The 16,937-nt window shown below is 53.1% G+C and overlaps 2 protein-coding genes across 5 annotated transcripts in view; one reads left to right on the top strand and one right to left on the bottom strand.

Moving 5' to 3' along the window:
- Window positions 1–16,937, bottom strand: part of Macrod1 (mono-ADP ribosylhydrolase 1) — a 139,405-nt gene that overhangs the window by 81,704 nt on the left and 40,764 nt on the right. The window lies entirely within an intron of this gene.
- Flrt1 (fibronectin leucine rich transmembrane protein 1) overlaps window positions 1–16,937 on the top strand; it is a 77,725-nt gene that overhangs the window by 50,796 nt on the left and 9,992 nt on the right. For all 3 annotated transcript variants that reach the window (XM_034489898.2, XM_076916396.1, XM_076916398.1), the window contains one exon: window positions 9,128–10,005. The gene's annotated coding sequence lies outside the window, so the exon portion shown is untranslated. The remainder of the gene's footprint in view (window positions 1–9,127; window positions 10,006–16,937) is intronic.

Genomic DNA, 16,937 nt, shown 5'->3' with positions numbered 1-16,937 from the left:
CTGATGGCAGCCACTAACAAGACAACTTCAATGGCTGTCTTTGCTGCAGCTTTTAATTGCTAATGTCTCCCTAAGATTCTGCAGGCTCTGCTGGTTGAGGTTAGACCTTTCATAGCTGGCCACTAGGAAAGGCTGCTATTTTCCTCTGCCCTTGAGTTCTTTGGGTTTCTACACATGATCTTCTCAGGCCTAAGATACAAGGCAGGGCTTGTCCTCTTCCTTAGGCTGCCCAGCCCACTCATCCCTCATCTCCTTGGGACTCCCACTCTGCATAGTGGCTAAACACTGTGAACAGCAAGGCTGTTCCACATCGGGTGGAGCCCGGAAGTGAAGAGCATCCTTGTTGATCACAGTGAAAGGGAAGCTCACCTTCTTCAGTGTGCATCCTGCCTTTGATACAGCCTGCTCAGCAACTAGGGACTGGAGCAAGGCAGACCCCTCTCACCCCATATTTGGTACAGTCAGCCGCTGAGCTTGACAGGGTCCAGGCTCAGAGAAATCAAGGTGCAGGGGAGCCTAAGTAGACATAGTAAAGGAGACCAGAAACAAGGAAGGACCAGAGAAGGCTGCCTGGAAGACAGACAGGTACCAGCTGGACCTGAATGCCAGGGCTCTGGAGTGCTTGGTGTGTGCCCATCCATGTTCAAGTGGGGGCCTGTGGACAATCTCAGGCGCTGCCCCTCAGGTTCACATTTTCTTTGAGATGGTGAATTCTTTACTAAGTAGGCTAGATTGGCCAGCCACCTCCCCATCACTGGGGTTAGGAGCAGCTACACCATGCCTGGCTTTCTAATGTGGGCTCTGGGACCAAAGTCAGGTCCTCATACTTGACCCACAGCACTACTTTACAAACTGAGCTAGTTCCCCGGCTCCCCCATTTTTTGTGTGTTAGGGATGGAACTCGGTGCTTAATAGGTGAGGCAAGCCCTTTATCATGATCTATATTCTGACTTGGAACCTTTAGAGTTCCCCTTCCAGCTTGGTTGGGGCAGAGCCTTGCTGTTCACAGTGCTTAGATCTACACAGCCTCCTGCAGCCCAGCATTCAGGGTCAGGGTCATTTGTGTGTGGGAGAGCAGCTGGAGGGAGCCAAGCACAGAGGCCAGAGGCCTCTCCCTGATGGACTGTCTACCAGAAGTCTCAGAGTCCATTCCCACCAAACCATAGCCTTCTTGGCCAACCCTGGGGTCCACAGTGAGTCTGGGCCAAAAGCATATCCAAGGTCACAGGTGGTCGGGGGCCCAGTCATGGCTTGTACCAAGTCTGAGCTGCAGGCTGGGAGGGAGGTGGCTTGTAGCCGCCAGGCCCCGCCGCTCCAGGATCTGTGGTGCCAGGGGCCTCATTAAACTATAGCTGTACAGAGGCTTGTTATTAACAAGGGTGTGCAGGGATCCTTCCCCTCCTTCCCTCTCTCCTTAAGGCAGGCTCCCAAATGAAAAGGAAACGCATAAAGCAGGGCAGTAAGGAAGCCTGGAGGGAAAGCACTGCCTAGCTGCAAAGAGGAAGACGCATCTTCCCTCAGGGGAGGCCAGGGAGGCCGGCATTTATGAAACACTCTCTCCTTCTCTGTCTTCCCAGTTCAGCGGGTCTCTCAGGCTGCGCTTTAAGTCCTTTTGAAGTGTTACAGCCACTTTCTCCTCTTTCAATTAACAACAAGAAAAGGAAGCTAATGGCTTCCTGGGCTGGCGGTAAATATTAACAGAGTATGGCCTGAGCTCCCAACCTTCCCACAGGTTACAAAAGCCAGCTTACAGGGAGGAAGGACAGGAGACTCCAGCATGTGTGAAGATCCCCTGGCTCAGATACCTCTGGTGTGGGGGGACTAGATGGGGCAGGAGGGAACTTGTCCCTGGGAGAGTGGGCACAGCAGGCAGGAGTGCAGCCTGGAGTCCCCAGCTTGTGGCTTTTAATGAAGCTAGTAACATTATCTGGGGAGGACTAGATATTTGAGTGTTTTCTTTTAACTTTTCTTTTTGTTCCTTCTTTTTCTTTTTTGTTAAACTTTTTTTTATTTTGGAGACAGGCTCTTATGTAGCAGCCCAGGATGACACGAACTCACTGAGTAACTGAGGCTGGGCCTTGAATTCTGATCCTGCTACCTCTACCTCTGCAGGCTATGAACAGCTGGAGGAGGAGCTAACAGACTCCTAGGATCCATGCTGGCTTCTCAGTACCAGCACAGGAGGCATGGGGTCCATGCACGCCATTGGCTTTCCTCCTGGAAGGCATCCACGTGGGACTACCTCTATGTACCCATGAGCCACTGAGCCACAGGGCCAGTAAAACAATGCTTCAGAATCCACCGAGAGACAGGAGATGCTCAGTCAGTAAAGTGCTTGCTACATGCGCATGAGGCCCTAGGTTGGATCCCCACCACGCACAAATAGAGCCTCCCCACCCCCGCGCCATCTCCCCCCCCCCCCCCCCCCCCCCGTAATCCAGTGCTGGGGAGATGAAGACAGGAGGATTTGTGGGGTTTGCTGGCTGGCCAGCCTTGCCTCGTGGCTGAGGTTCTAGGTCCTGATGAGAACCTTGTGTCAAACCCCAGAACTAAGATGCACAGCTTCTGAGGGATGGTGCCTGAAGTTGAGCTCTGCCCCCACAAGTATGTACGCACGCCTGAATGTGTACTACACGCACACACACACACACTCACATGCCAGCATACACCCATAGACCCACACACAAATAAATGAAAAGAGCTACAGTGGGTGAGGCCATGCATGGCGGTACACACCTGTAATGTTGGTATCAGGGAGACAGAGGCAGGAAGATCAGGGCAAGGCCCAGGGCCAGCCTAGGCTACATAGTGAAACCCTACATCTTAAAACAAAAGCCACCAAGAATGAAGACACACACACACACACCCCTACCTACAGTGTGGACCATCACTGGGGCTGTGGGACATGTGAGAGTGCTCAGAGATGAAGGTGGGAGCGGGCAGGACCAGGGAGTCTAAGGGGCCATTTGAGGGCACCGTGAGGGGGGGGGGTGGACAGGGTCAAGAAGCCACTGATGTTTCCGGCAAAAGTGGGCCAATTTCCTGAAAGAGGTTCTGACCTTAGCTACTGGCACCAGACTCATCATCATGTCTCCCAGGCTGTCAAGGCCCTCCTGGTGCGGGGGTCAAGGTACAGCAAAGCCTACTGAATAGGGCCTGGCCAGCAGAGAAGCCTCCTGACTGGCACTGGTGGACAGAGGGCCAGCAAGTCCCATGGGCCTCAGACTGCCACTCCGGCCCCATCCTTTGGGCTTAGAGTCACTGTCCCTCCCAAGAGCAATGAAGCAGGTCAGGCCACAGCCTCTATGACCAACTCCCAAGTTAACGGTCCCAGCCACCCTGGTGAACTCTCTTTGCAGAGACTTAGGACAGCCATCTGTCCCTGCAGGAGCCCAGCCACCCATGGCCTGCCCTGCTTGGTGCCCACTCAGCTCTTCAGTCCAGGAGTTCCACTGCCCTTGCTCAGAGGTTTCAAAGTCACAGGCCCATTCTGTGCAACCGGGGCCTCTTTGTCTCCTCCCTGTTCTTGTCTCTCCACTGCCTGAGTGAAGCCGTCCCTCCAGGCAGCAGTTCTAATCGCTCCCATTGTCGTCTGGCCTACACACATGCACATATGTGTACATGCAGTGACAAACTGGGATTCCACTCCTCCCAGCCTCCTTGCTCTGGATGTATCTGTTCTTCCAGGTAGGGACTGGCAATGGTCCAGAGTGGGAAACTCCCACAGACACCCTTGACCTGCCTGGCCCACAAGTACCAGTCCCTTCAACCTGGGCCTTTGTTAGGAGGCAGTAATCCTAGCAGAGTACAGGTTGGGAAGTTCACACTGCTAAGCAGACTCATTTCTACCCCTCCCACCCACTGTTGCCCCTGGCCATGCTGTGCCAGGCAGAGGGAGGAGCCCTTCCACAGCAGGGAAGGGAGCTGTGCTCCCAAGGGCCACACCTCAGCATCTGGGGCCCATGTTGTGCTCCCCTGCCTGGGCTGCCAAGAGCTGAGGCTGGGGAACCATTTGGAAACTGGCCTGCTCTGGTGCTACCAGGATCACTCAGCTGCTCTCCAGCAAGGAAGATGGTTGGTACCCACGGAATACCAGGCACGTCTTGGGGAGCTGAACCTGGAGCCTGCCTGAGTCAGCTCCTTTCCCAGGACCCTGTTGCCTACTGTCCCCAGCCCAGCCCCCACTCCTAGTATCCTCAGTTCTCCACACAGGAAAGACTCATTTGTCTAAATTGCAAGTGGGGTCCTCTTCTTCCCTGCCTGGACACTCCCAGCAGGCTCCCTGTCAGGCTTGGCATGAAGACCCAGGTCCCTCAGCATACCGATCCAAGCTCCTCTGAAACCAGGTCTCCATTCCCCACCCCAGCTTCACTGCCTTCCACTGACCCAGAGCTTTGCCTTCAGCCCTCGGAGGGTACAAGTCCTCCCACTCTGAGCCTTTGCACATGCTGTTCCCTCTGCCTCAGTTACCCTTCCTACTCAACTCTCAACTATGCCGATCTTGTTTTAAGAGCAGTTTGGCCCCTTTCCTGGCCTGCAGCCCTCCGTCCTTGTCACTCTGCCCTGTCACTGTGGTAGTGCTACCAGCCTAAGCGGAGTGACCACCCTTAGTGACGAAGAAGAAAGGACTGGCCCTGTGTCTGGCCATCCTCAGGGGGCAGTAAACAGCCTCGGAACAAAGTCTGTTTGATCACAGCCCCTTCATCTAGAAAAGTATGATACAGATGCTGCCTGCAGCCTGTAGTCCGAATGAAGACAACCCCCCCTTTCCCAGCTCACTGCATCTCCAGCCTACTGGCTATGATGGGAACTCTGGCCCCTGAGCTACAGGGCAGCTCTGCCCAAGGAGGCAGCAACACTTTCATTTCAAATGTGATGGGCTAAATGGGCTAGCCACTGAGCCCCTGGGTTACACAGAACGCACCAGGCATCTGATTAATACCATGCACATGAAACTCCATCCCTAAGAGCCAAAGGTTGAAGCAAAACAGGTAGGCTAATTGCTAATACAGGAATTAATATCGGCAAGCGTAGATCTGGAAGGCAGCATGAACAGAAAAACTAAAGACCCATCAAATTCTGCAGCAAGCCCTGAGGGACAGACATGGGCTGTATGGCTGCCACCAAGTTCTCATGTGTCTTTCAGGAGAGCCTGAAGGGTGCCTGAATCATAGGACAGTGTTATCTTCTTCAGGAAGTTCCCCCACGACATTCATCATTCTCTCCTGAGCTGTGCCTGGTGTGTGTGTGTATCACACTGTAGTTTCTGCTAGCCACTGGCTTTCCCAAAAGATGGAGACCTCCTAGAGAACTGGGCTCCTTGGATACAGTGCCCAGAGCATGACTGGGCTGAGTCTGTTAGGTGAGGTGGATGAATTATAGGGATTGATGTCAGAGACATGGGTGGGAGGAAAGTGGATGACTGGATGGATGGGTGGATCCTGGATGGATAAATGCGTGTGGGTAGGATGGATGAGTGGATGGGTGGATCCTGGATGGATAAATGCATGTGGGTAGGATGGATGAGTGGATGGGTGGATCCTGGGTGGGTAGATGCATGTGGGTAGGATGGATGAGTGGATGGGTGGGTGGATCCTGGGTGGATAAATGCATGTGGGTAGGATGGATGAGTGGATGGATGGATCCTGGGTGGGTAGATGCATGTGGGTAGGATGGATGAGTGGATGGGTGGATCCTGGGTGGGTAGATGCATGTGGGTAGGTTGGATGAGTGGATGGGTGGGTGGATCCTGGGTGGGTAGATGCGTGTGGGTAGGATGGATGAGTGGATCCTGAGTGGGTAGATGAGTGTGAGTGGGCAAATAGATGAGATGGGGGAGAGGTGGTTGGATGGTTGGAAGGTTGGATGGATGGGTGGGTGGATGGGGAAATGGAGAGGGGAGGGCATGAGAAAGCCTTGGGAGGAACCTGTGGCCTGGAGGTGCTGTGTTTGTCTAGTGACGAAGTCCTGCTTCACTAGGTCTTGGCATGGAGTGGGAAGAGAAAACGCCTAAATTTGGAGCCCTGGCTCTCCTGCAGATTGAGTAATTTTGTAAAGCCCTCCTCCTACCTTCCCAGCCTCCCTAACCCACCAGACTGGACCAGGCTTAGGGGAGATGACCACACAGGTGGGGGGGGGAGAAGGGTAGGGCGCATGCTCCCCGCTAGATAATACTATGAATGGCCCCCATCAGATCAAAATGCCAAGGACAAAGTAGAGCTGTGGACCCAGTGCTTGCCAATACTGTTACCAGGGTTGTTGGTAACAAAAGGAACCATGTGTGACAAAGAGCTGACAGATGGAAGATTTTACTCAATAGACTTTAAAAAAAAAAAAAGGTTTGCTGATACAGAGACTAGACCAGAATGTGAGCACAGGGAAGATCCAGGGGAGAGGGGTTCAGTAGAGTTGCCTGTGGGGCTAAGGAGAACCCATTCCTGGTCTCTTAGGGCCCAACAGATTTCTTGGCTGACACAAATGATAGCATTGACAGCTACTGCAGGGACATGGCTCCTTTCAGTCTCGCAGGGTTCTGGGGCAGGTGCTTGCCAGCAAGCACATTCACATACTTCTTCCAGGCCACGTGCATTTGGTACAGTGGCCGCAGGTGGCCATAACTAAGCACCCACAGGTGAGAAGAGCCATAACAATGCCCTGGGCTCGCACTCCCAAGCTCGCTTGGAAAGCCAGGATATGTCTCAGATACCAGAGAGGCCCCCTCAGAAAGGAGACCCTAGCTAGACCTGCCCACACAGTAAAGGTCCTTATGAGGACTCAAGGAAGGCAGCAGAGTGGGTGGGGTAACCAGCAGGCCCAGGAGAGCCTGACTCAGACTTCTGTTTTCTCCAGTGAGAAAGCAAACTGAGAAGTATGCTGGGCGCATTTATGAAGTACCTGTTGTGTTCGTGGCCCTGAGCCAGGCACTAGAGCCTTCCCTTTCTCCCATTTCACCTTGTTACATCACCACCATTATAACTGTGAGAGCATATATTCAGAGAGAGGGTGCCTAATGCAGGGAGGATAGCGTGTGAGAATTCTCACAGGATGGTGACAGAGCAGGGAAAGGCCCCCATGCCACATGTGTGCACTGTTACAAATGTGGCTATGTGCACATTCCTGTCAGTCTCTGTATATTCTCATGTCCATGTGTAAATGTGTGTTCATGAGTGTGCGCATGGCCGTGGGAGTGCATTACATACCATACATTCCTGGGTGCAATTGTATGAACATCTTGACCATGAAATTGTCATGCATATGTGTGCATGTGTTCATTTTTGCACATGTGCATGGATTTAAATGTTTACAGCGATGTGTACAGGTATCTGTGTGCACTTCTGTTTTCATGTTTGCTTGTGTTGGGTTTTTGCACTTGCGTGGATGTCAATGCATGCAGGACTGTCTGAATTACTCTCACTGGGGGACATTACAAGGCCATATGGAAGGCGGAGGTTGCAATAGTAAGCCAGCCTGATCAGGCTGTTATGGAGAGGAGGTTGGGGTTCCAGGCTCCTGGGATACAGCCCCCATCCTGTGTGTGTGCGGTGGTCTAGCTGCTACCTTCCCGCTTCTAGCATATAAAACAGTTTCCTTGTCCTGTCCAGGAAGGCAGATGACCTCACTGGACTCTTTCCATCCCTCGCTTTCAGAGAGAAATTACAGTTTATAATTGGATGAAATCACGCGGGTGGTAATGGCAATAATGGCTTAGGCTGCAGCTACCACTGCCCCCACTGCAGGAACAGCTTATCTTCCCTCCTGCCCAACCCCACCCTGCCTGCCTGCGACTGTCCCCACCTGCTTCCTGGCACCTGCAGCCCTGGCTGGCCCTAGTGATTCTGTGTTGCTGTCTGGCCTCCTGGGAAGGCTTCTGAGAGAGCTCTGCCCCATCGTTTCTTTATACACTGACCATAGACTCTATTCTTCCCATGTGTTCCCTGTGGGCTGCAGCCATGGACAGCCACCTCTGCTTGGCACATGGACTTATTAAATACACACTCTAGATGTCCCAGCTGCAGGCACTAAATAGGCCTTGAACCAGCCACCTTTGGTCCTACAAAGGAAAGTACCCTGATGGCAGCTGGGCCTATGCCCTCAGATCTGCCATCAAAGCTCCTGTCCAAAAAGGGGTGCCTGCAGAGGAATGCAGATGTCAGACTTGGGCCTTCTTGGCTACTAATCAGGAGGGGATAGCTATGTTTCATTTTGTATTCCTGGGGGCAGCCTGCAGCATCCCAGGTCTCTACAGAAGAAAGGGCAGCAGGGGGTGGAAAAGTTTGGCCTCACAGGAGCAGACAGCTGAAGGACAGAGCTCGGGGACAGTGGAGACCCCACCTCACCGGCCCTTGGTGAGCCAAAAAAGCTGAGCTTGTTCTGGAAGCCAAGTCCAGGATGTCCCAGTTGGAGCCTTCAAATGATATTTAGCCAGAGGAGCATGTGCTGGGGAAATGGAGGCTGCTCTAGGCTGGATGGGTGGCTCTGCACAGCCAGGCACTCCCCAGGTGTGTTTGTTGTTGTTGTTATTACAGCACTTATTTATTTACTTTGTGTGTGTGGTTAAAGGACATCTTGTGAGAGTCAGGTCCCTCCTTCTACCATGTGGGTTCCTGGGGATTGAACTCAGGCCTTCAGGCTTGGTGTTCGGTGTCTTTACTCACTAAGCCATCTTGCCAAGTCCCTAAACTTTATTCTTGTCTGCCCAATCCTTTCAGGTAGTTACCCAAAAGGGCTCCACACATTACCTCAACTGGAAAGGTGACAGGTGGTGGGGACAGTAATCTCAGGCCTTGCCTGGCTTGGAGGGAATTGGTACCTGTTCAAGGATGCGGACCTAGTGACACAGCTTGGCAGCAAAGCGCTCGCTCACCTAGTGTGCTGAGCCCTGGCTTTGATCTCCAGCACTGTAAACCAAAACCAGACTTCCTGAGGAGCTGTGTGAATTGGTATCTAGCCTGATCTACATTCTAGCCTAGCCAGGGCTACATAGTGAGATCCTGTCTCAAAGCAAACAAACAAACCAACCCAGACTGGGAAGAAATGAGAGCAATGGGGCTATGGCCATAGATGCCTGTGGTACTTGTCTCTGTGGCTCTTGATTTCTTTGGGGCTGATCACTTGTGTTCTTTGGCAGGTGAAGAACCAGGGGGCAGGTAAGAAAGGCCCCACTATGGACAGCTGAGCCCCAGGGCTGAAGCAGGAATAACCTACCTTTCTGCCTCACCCACTCCAGAAGCTTCTCTACAAACAGGAGCAGCCAAGCAGACCAGCCCCTGCCCCCTAAAGTGGCTTCCCAAAGCAGAGCACACAGGCCTGACAGCTCAGCAGTGCGAGGCGAGGTGGCTGCAGCCAGTGGTGAACATCTGAACTCCTCAGAGGGTAACAGACGCCCCCCCCCCCACACACACACAGATGCAGCCTGAGTGGCAGGAATACTGATTCTGTGGAGAGTGGCTCCCTCTCAGCTCTGTCACGCAAGAGCGCTCTCTGCACTGAGCCATTCTGCCAAGTGACTTAAAGGGATTTAAAATAACAAAAAACTTGGTAAAGAAAAGAGGGCAGCAGTCCCATCAGGGACATTTCAGGAGAGGTGCCGCCTGTGGACAAAAGACCAAAGTTACAAAGAGCTGTGGTGGACGTGGTGGCCAGGGAGAGGCCACACCCCCCGGGGACTGGCACTGGGCCATAGGGCATGCCCTGCTCAGGAGTCCCCGGGGGTGCCCTGCGCACCCCAAGCACACAACCGTCACTCCAGAGAGCCAAGCCATCAGTGCCTGTGGCCTAGGGTGCCAAAGATGAAGCTGGGGACCTGCAGCCATATCTGAGGCCTGGCCACAAGCAAGACTACAAGACTTCCATACGCTGTGTGCCCCCGTGCTCCCTCTGCCCCAGAGTTATAGTCTGTGGTTTTGAGCCTGCTGGTGACATGGGGCCAAGGATGTGAGTGTGGCCTGGAATTTTGAAGCAGTGACCAGTGGGACCCATTCGCTCCAAGGAGCAACAGCAGAGGAGGTAAGAGTCTAGGGTAAGGGAGAAAGGGTCCCTGGTGGCCCAGAAAGGTGACAAGTCTTCTTCCACCTGGAGGGGGCACAGCACATGAGGGGGACAATTGAGTCTTGCCCTTTGATGGCCCCCAAACAGGAGCCTTCTGCTTGCTGGGGTAAGGATCGCTACAGGGCTCTGTCAGGCGTAAGGGAGAGCACTTGGGAATGAACCACAGCAGGGAGAATATCTCCTTCTGGGCCTTTCCCTACCAGGTCTGCTGGCCACCTGCTCTGTACAAAGGGGACAACAGTGAGGCCTTGTAACTGGTTGTTAGGCAAGAGCTTAGGGGACCAAGAACACCAGCTTTGATACCTGCTACCCTCAAAATAGCAAGATTCTCTGGCCTGCTGTGGCCAGAGAGATCCAGGATGGACTGGATCAGGGGTCACACCTGGCATCATCTGCACTGGCCTCCCTTTTGTTGGCTAGAGAAGACAAACAGGTTCAGAGTGGTGGGGTGGGTTCCCCAAAGCTACACAGCAAGTGGCTGGCCAGGCCAGCTCCTCCTAGACTTCCAGGGGGGAAGAGGGGAGGGGCAATACCTCTGCAAACAGTAATCCTGGCAACTTCAGAACCCCTCAGTGCCCTGGGCAGGGCAGGGAAGCCCCAATTCATTACCAAGATGGAAAATGACACTTCCCCACGCTCTGCCCCAGGAGAGGGGCTGATTTATGACTGCGCCAGGGCCTGGGACATCCGTCAGAGCTGTGCGCTGCGCACGCCGTCTGCGGGGGCATTAATAGCCGTGTTATTAGCCACTGGCGTGAAGGATGCCCTGCGGATGGGCTATTTGCTGTTATTTATTATAAAGGCGCGACAACCAAGCAGCAGGGCCGCAAGCACACAGCTGGGCCCCGCCTGCCTGTGGTCCTCCTCTCTGCATCTTCAACTTCCTCCCATCCCCTAGGAGGAGCTAGGGGATAATCCCCAGGGCCAGACCAAGCCTGAGGGAAACAGCAGCCACCTTCCAGCAATCCTGTTGCTCAAAGAATTGGTGGGAAATCTGCTCAGCAGGCTCCGTGCAACCTCACTGCACCCAGAAGAAGAGACAAAAGGAACACACTGGGCTTTGGGGGCAGAGGTACCTGGGATGGGCCTGTGGGTTCTGGTTGAGAGTGGTGTAAACTAGGGCAGGTCTCTTCCTTGAATGTGCCTCTCTGTACACATGAGCTGTAGCCAGCTGAAAAGAGACAAGGCCAGCTACTCCTAAAAGACACCCCGCCCCCTGGACCCTTAAGAAGAGTCCACAGATTGATGGCTGTCCCATCATCTGCTCTTACAACTCTGTGGGGAAGGGCTTAAGACTTCAGCCCCTAGCAGAGACTGGTAGAAGGCTCTGCCACTGAGCCTGTTCCTCCACATCTATAAAAGACAGGTGCATGGGCTCGGAACCCTCTTCCTCCCCCTCCCAGGGTTCTCTCGGTTTTCCACTCGTCCATGCATTCACAGCGTAGGCACTTACGGTGATGTGCCTGCAGGCTGGACAGTGCCAAGCTGGCTACCAAGCTGGGCACAGCCAGGCCTTCATGGGCCTGCTTCTCCAGAGCCACTGAATTTGAGCACTGGGCAGTGAGTCAGGGCCAGGTGGTGGGCAGCTCTTCATAGTTCAGACAGAATTTTTTGCCTCTCAGGACTGCTGTAGTGGGAACACCCAGGTCATCATGGCCTCTGGGGTGGTGCTGATGGTCCAACCTCTGTCTTTTCTCTAGCTGCCTAATTCTGGGCTTTAGATTATAGAGCCTGCCTCTTCTGCTCAAATAATGTGGGCTAGGGAGATGGTGCCATCAGTAAAGTGCCTGCTACATACTCATGAGGATCTGGCTTCAGTCCTCAGTGCCCGCACTGAAGCTAGGCATGGCAGTACATGTCTGTAATTCTGGCAGTTGGAGTCAGGTAGAGACAGGTGGATCGCTGGAGGTCCCTGGCTAGCCAGTCAGCCAACGGGTAAGCTCTGAATTCCGTGAGAGACCTATCTCAAAAGATAAGGTACAGAGCAATACAGAAACACACCCATGGTGCCTATTCCTCCACATCTCTAAAAGGCAGATGGATGGGCTCGGAATCCTCTTCCTCCTACTCCCAGGGTTCTCTCGGTTTTCTATTCTTTCTGGGCACAGGATGGACCACACTTTAAAAGCAAGTGTTTAGGTCCAATGGAAACGGCCAGACACCAGTGGGAGTCCAGGAAACTGGAGATCACAAGTAGAGTCCTCACTGAGAGCAGGGCCGGTTGGTTCCCTGCTTCTGCGAGGCCCTGGTCTCCATGCCTGCTTGGGAGTCTCTCTGATCAGCCCTTCCTCCACACCTGCTCCTCTCTTCTAGGCTCCTGCAGGTAATCAAGGAGCTCAGGTCTGGTCTTGAGGACTCACTTGCCCACTGGGCACTGTGCCCTCTTCATTCTTCCTCTCCTTGTTTCTTGGTTTTTCCTTCCCAAAAGGAACTGTGTCCCAGCAAAGCCAACCTTACTCCAAAGGGACCCAGGGAGCAGCATCAGGTGGAGGACCATTTCATTAAGAGATGCTGAGACAGAAAGAAACAAAATTACATGTGTCTCCTTTCATCTCCCTCCCCCTTCCTGGCCCTGCATAGTTTAATATCGAACACTGCTATCAATATAATTAACCTCCTAAGACACAATTTGAAAGTCTTGTTTTTTAAAGCGATTCACTTTCTCTGAAGCCAAGGAGGGCATCCTTCTGCCCAGCCCCACCCAGCGGCCCACACGCTTAGGTGAACTCGCAGTTCATCTCTGGTGGATTTGCATACCTGTCTGCAATTACTGCCAGCGATAACGGCTGATACATAATGCATGCGGCATGAAATTAGAAAAATAATTAACTTTAGATTTGAAAAGAGTCCCCGCCCCCAACTCTTCCTGGCTGTACAAATGCTGAGTGCCACCACTGGACAAGGTCTGGGGGCTAAGCTGTTTGGAGTGATGGGTGAGTCTGGTTGGTAGAACCAGAACAGCCAAGATGAGAAGGTGCTAGAGAGTCAGGGTTTGCAGGAAGTGCCCCCATAAAAACTCCTGGAACAAGCTTCAAGTTCCTGGGCCTCATCTATACTTACATCTGGCCCAGTGAAGTAATGTGGCTAATCAAGTAACCTCTCCCTCCCTGTGGCCAGGGAGTACTCAGCCTAAAAGTCACCTATTTCAGCTTCACAAGCACCCAAGAAAGTCCCATGCTTAGTCCCATTTCACAGATGAAGCCTCCAGACCTGAAGCTACCCTACTCCATAGGCCAAGACAGAGAAGACAGGACAGACACCATGAGCCTGGCTTTCAAGATGAGAAGCCAGTGTAGGCAGAGTGTAGGCCAGCCTGTGAGGACACTGGGCAGAATGGGGCATCTTCTCCCCCAGGTCCAGCTAGGCCTTCTTTCCAGAGAAAATAGACCCAGGGCACGGGTTAGGACTGGGAAAGGCATAGGGTTGCAGGCTGTGAGCCTCTGCCCTATCCGCATGGTCTTCTTCCTTGGGCCCAGGATCATCTGAGTATCTGCTTCTAATAGGAGCTAAGACCATGTCTGATACCCAGCATCGAAACTGTCGTCACGGACAAACAAAAAGAGGGGCAGAGGGGCAGAGTTAGGAAGCAGGGGTAGTCTGCCTAGCCTTCCATCTTCTCCAAGCCTGGCTTCCTTTGGGAATGTGCCTGACCAGCTCAGTCCCCTCAAAGGCCATGAAGTACCTGCCACCTTCCCATAATATGTCCATGCCAGGCCTTGAGTCTGTAGCTGCTCCTGCGTGAGGTCTCAGCCAGTTATCCCTTGCAAAAGTGGAGGAACACATCCAGGCAGGGCACTGGAAGGCCACAGGGGTGCAGCTAGGAGTTGAGTCTCCCTAGCAGGTGGTTGTTTCCAGACACTGCTCAGCCACCTTTGCCAGGGCATAGCTGGACTCTGGAGGATCGGGATCAGAGAAAGCTTCCAGGAGGAGGCAGGAGAGCTGGGGCTTGTGAGGCTAAAGGCAAGCCTACACTGGTCACCATGGCAAGAACAGCATGTGCAAAGGCCCTGGGGAAGCATAACAGTGTGTGCAGCATGTCAGAGTGCTAAAGGGCCCTGATATTTTGAAAGCTGAATTGCCGCCCCACTGTTTCTCCTTCTCAAAGGCTTTGATTTCTCAATGGCTGGAACAGGGTGCAGGTATAGGCGACTCAGTGGGCACAGGGCATGAAAGACGGACAGGCACAGAATGTCAGTTAACAGAGAGGCTATGCCCGTGTATAGGAGGAAATGGGTAGCCCCGGGGCATAGGCTGCACTTAGAAAGGGCATTCTGCATGTGGGGTACTCTGCATACATAATTTCATTGTGTCACCTAAGTCCTCACACAAGGGCAACTGTCAACCACATTCATAGACAGGGAAACTGAAGCCCAGAGAGGACACTGCCTGGAAGTGGTGTGGGCAGGACCTGAGCCTACTGTACTTAGTCCTGGCCATTGTCAGGAGCCAGTAACTGCCCCCACACCCACCCCTAGGCCCCCTCAGCTAACAGAGACCACCAGCCTGAGCCATCTCTCTGCACCCCTTCTGTCAGGATCCTGCTGTCGGTCAGTCACAGAATGGGCATGATGTAACTCAAACCACACCTGTCTGTGTGATCTGCACAATGACGACCAGTGATCCTGTAAAAGATGGGCAATTTACCAGGTTTAATTTGACAGCCACATAAACTATCAAACACAAGGGAATGTGAAAGGGCCACCAAGAGTCCTGGCAGTTTAAGGGCTCCTCCAGAGAGGCTGCAGTCTCCCTCCCCAGCCTGGTCTGTGCCTGAAGCTGCCACGGGCTGAGACTGGAGTTGGCCTTGGGGAAGCAGGGTGGCCAGGGACGCTTGGGCAAGATGGATGGGCATCAGATAGAGGAGTGGAAAGGCCTTGGGTCCCTGCCTCTCACTGCTGCTCCATTATCCATCAAACATCTCTGAGAGGTGCAATTTAGACTCTATTATGATGCAGAGTCTCGGGAGGCTGGGACCTGTGGCCATGAGCTAAACAGGAGAACAGATGCCCCTGTCAGGGATGTGGGGGCAGCCTTGGCTTTGGCTTTAACAAGTCTGGCCCTGATCAGGGCACTGGCCCAGAACAGCTAAGGGCAGAGGCTGCCTGTGTCCATCAGACAGTACCCATCAGCTGGCCAGGAGCAGGTGTGTCCTCTAGCCAGACTCTGAGGCTCAGGCAGAGATGCTGAGCCACAACCCAGAGACAGAGTGAAACAGCTTAGGAAAAGCCTAAGCCCTCTGCCCTCAGCCTTGCCCTGTCCCACTCCTGGTCCCTGCTCACAAAGTGACTCGTGATGGGACCTTCAGGCTCCATTAAAAGGAGACTGGAGTGCAGCTGGAGGTCTGGGTGTCTGTGACCTTGGAATGACAGGGCCCCTTGTCCTTTAGAAATGTCACTGTGCCATCTGACAGCCATCGGGATGGTGGAGGAGTTTGGGCAGATGAGTGGCAGGGAGACCTGAGTCAATGAGCCTGGGTTCCGGGCAGGGGAGGCAGGATAGGGAACACTGGATGGCACTGGGTGAGAGGTAAGAGGAGAAGAGGGGCCCAGGGAGCCTCAGCAGAGACCAGCTTGGTGTCAAGGTTTCTGATGAGGGTGACCAATGAAACAACACCACACAGTGAACCCCAGAGCAAGGCAGAAAGTGGGACGGAGGGCTCTCGGTATGCAGGGAGCTGTGTGGGGCAGGGGGGAGGGGGGTCATGGCCATGTGGGCCATGCAGGCTGGATATGTGAGTGAGGAGCAGGGAGATGGACAGATAGGACAAGGTGATGCTTAGCTGAGTAGGTAGACATGGCAGAGGCCACCTGGAAGACCAAGTTGAGGGAGGAACGCTTGAGTAGGGTCCTGAAAGGGGGGGGGGGGGTTCACTGGATAGAGAAAAACTGGCAGGAACAGAGAAAGCCAGGCAAGGGGGAAGGGTGAGTGCAGTTAAGAGTGAGGACACTGGCTCCTGGAGCACCTTAGGAAGGTCCCCACTCAACACTCAGCAGGAGCTGGTCATGCTCCACACTTCAGTGCTGTCCTCGCAGGCCAAGCCCTTGGATCGGGTCTGAGAAGCTATTACATCCTCCCTGAAAGCCTCCTTGACCCTGAGTTTTACTGCAGGCCTTTGCCAGCTGTATGAAGACACCTTTTTTTTTAAGCTGAGATTGAAAGATAATTTCTCTTTAATTGATTTTTTACCACTGTGAACAGTAAAATAACAAAAAAACTCTATGCTGCAATCTTTCTATTTGTGAAAACTGAAATTATACCTTGCAGAAAAATTTCCTCAGTGTGCAGACAACACCTCCACCTTTTATTTGTCTCATTTTTTTAAATCAAGAAAGCTGATGTGTAAGTGAACATGTGTGTGTGCGTGTCTGCATGTGTGCACATGTGTGTGTGCGCGCACGCACATGTGCGTGTGCGTGTGTGTGTGTGTGCATGCGCGCATGCATACCCTGAAATAGCTGGAAGTTATTTCCACTGGAGAAAGATAAGTTATGGTACAGTTCCCCAGAAAGCACAGAACCCAGAGCCAGGAGTCAGATCTGTTGACACCTTATTCTGCTGTGTAGGAAACACATGGGTGACAAACAGGACCTGGTGTTTCACCACCAGACAATGAGCTCAGCACTCTCCACTGCCCACCAGTGACAACACTGGCTGTGTGTTTCCTGAAGCTTCTGGCGACACGCCTCTTGAGCTCACAGTCTCTCAGAAACAAGCTTTCCTTTCAGCCCCAGAGTCCATGCCAGAGTTGGGTCTGTGGAAAGTGATGGTTCATCTGTGACATTCACCCTAAATCATTGTCCCACTGCTGGCACCATTTGTGTGACCCTCCTGATGAGATTCACAGTGAACAGCAGTCATTAAACATCACAGAGCTTACCTGTCTCCAGAAC

The sequence above is a fragment of the Arvicanthis niloticus genome, chromosome 1 (assembly GCF_011762505.2).
Source record: "Arvicanthis niloticus isolate mArvNil1 chromosome 1, mArvNil1.pat.X, whole genome shotgun sequence".
Taxonomy (NCBI): Eukaryota; Metazoa; Chordata; class Mammalia; order Rodentia; family Muridae; genus Arvicanthis; species Arvicanthis niloticus.
This window is presented reverse-complemented; position numbering and strand designations above follow the sequence as displayed.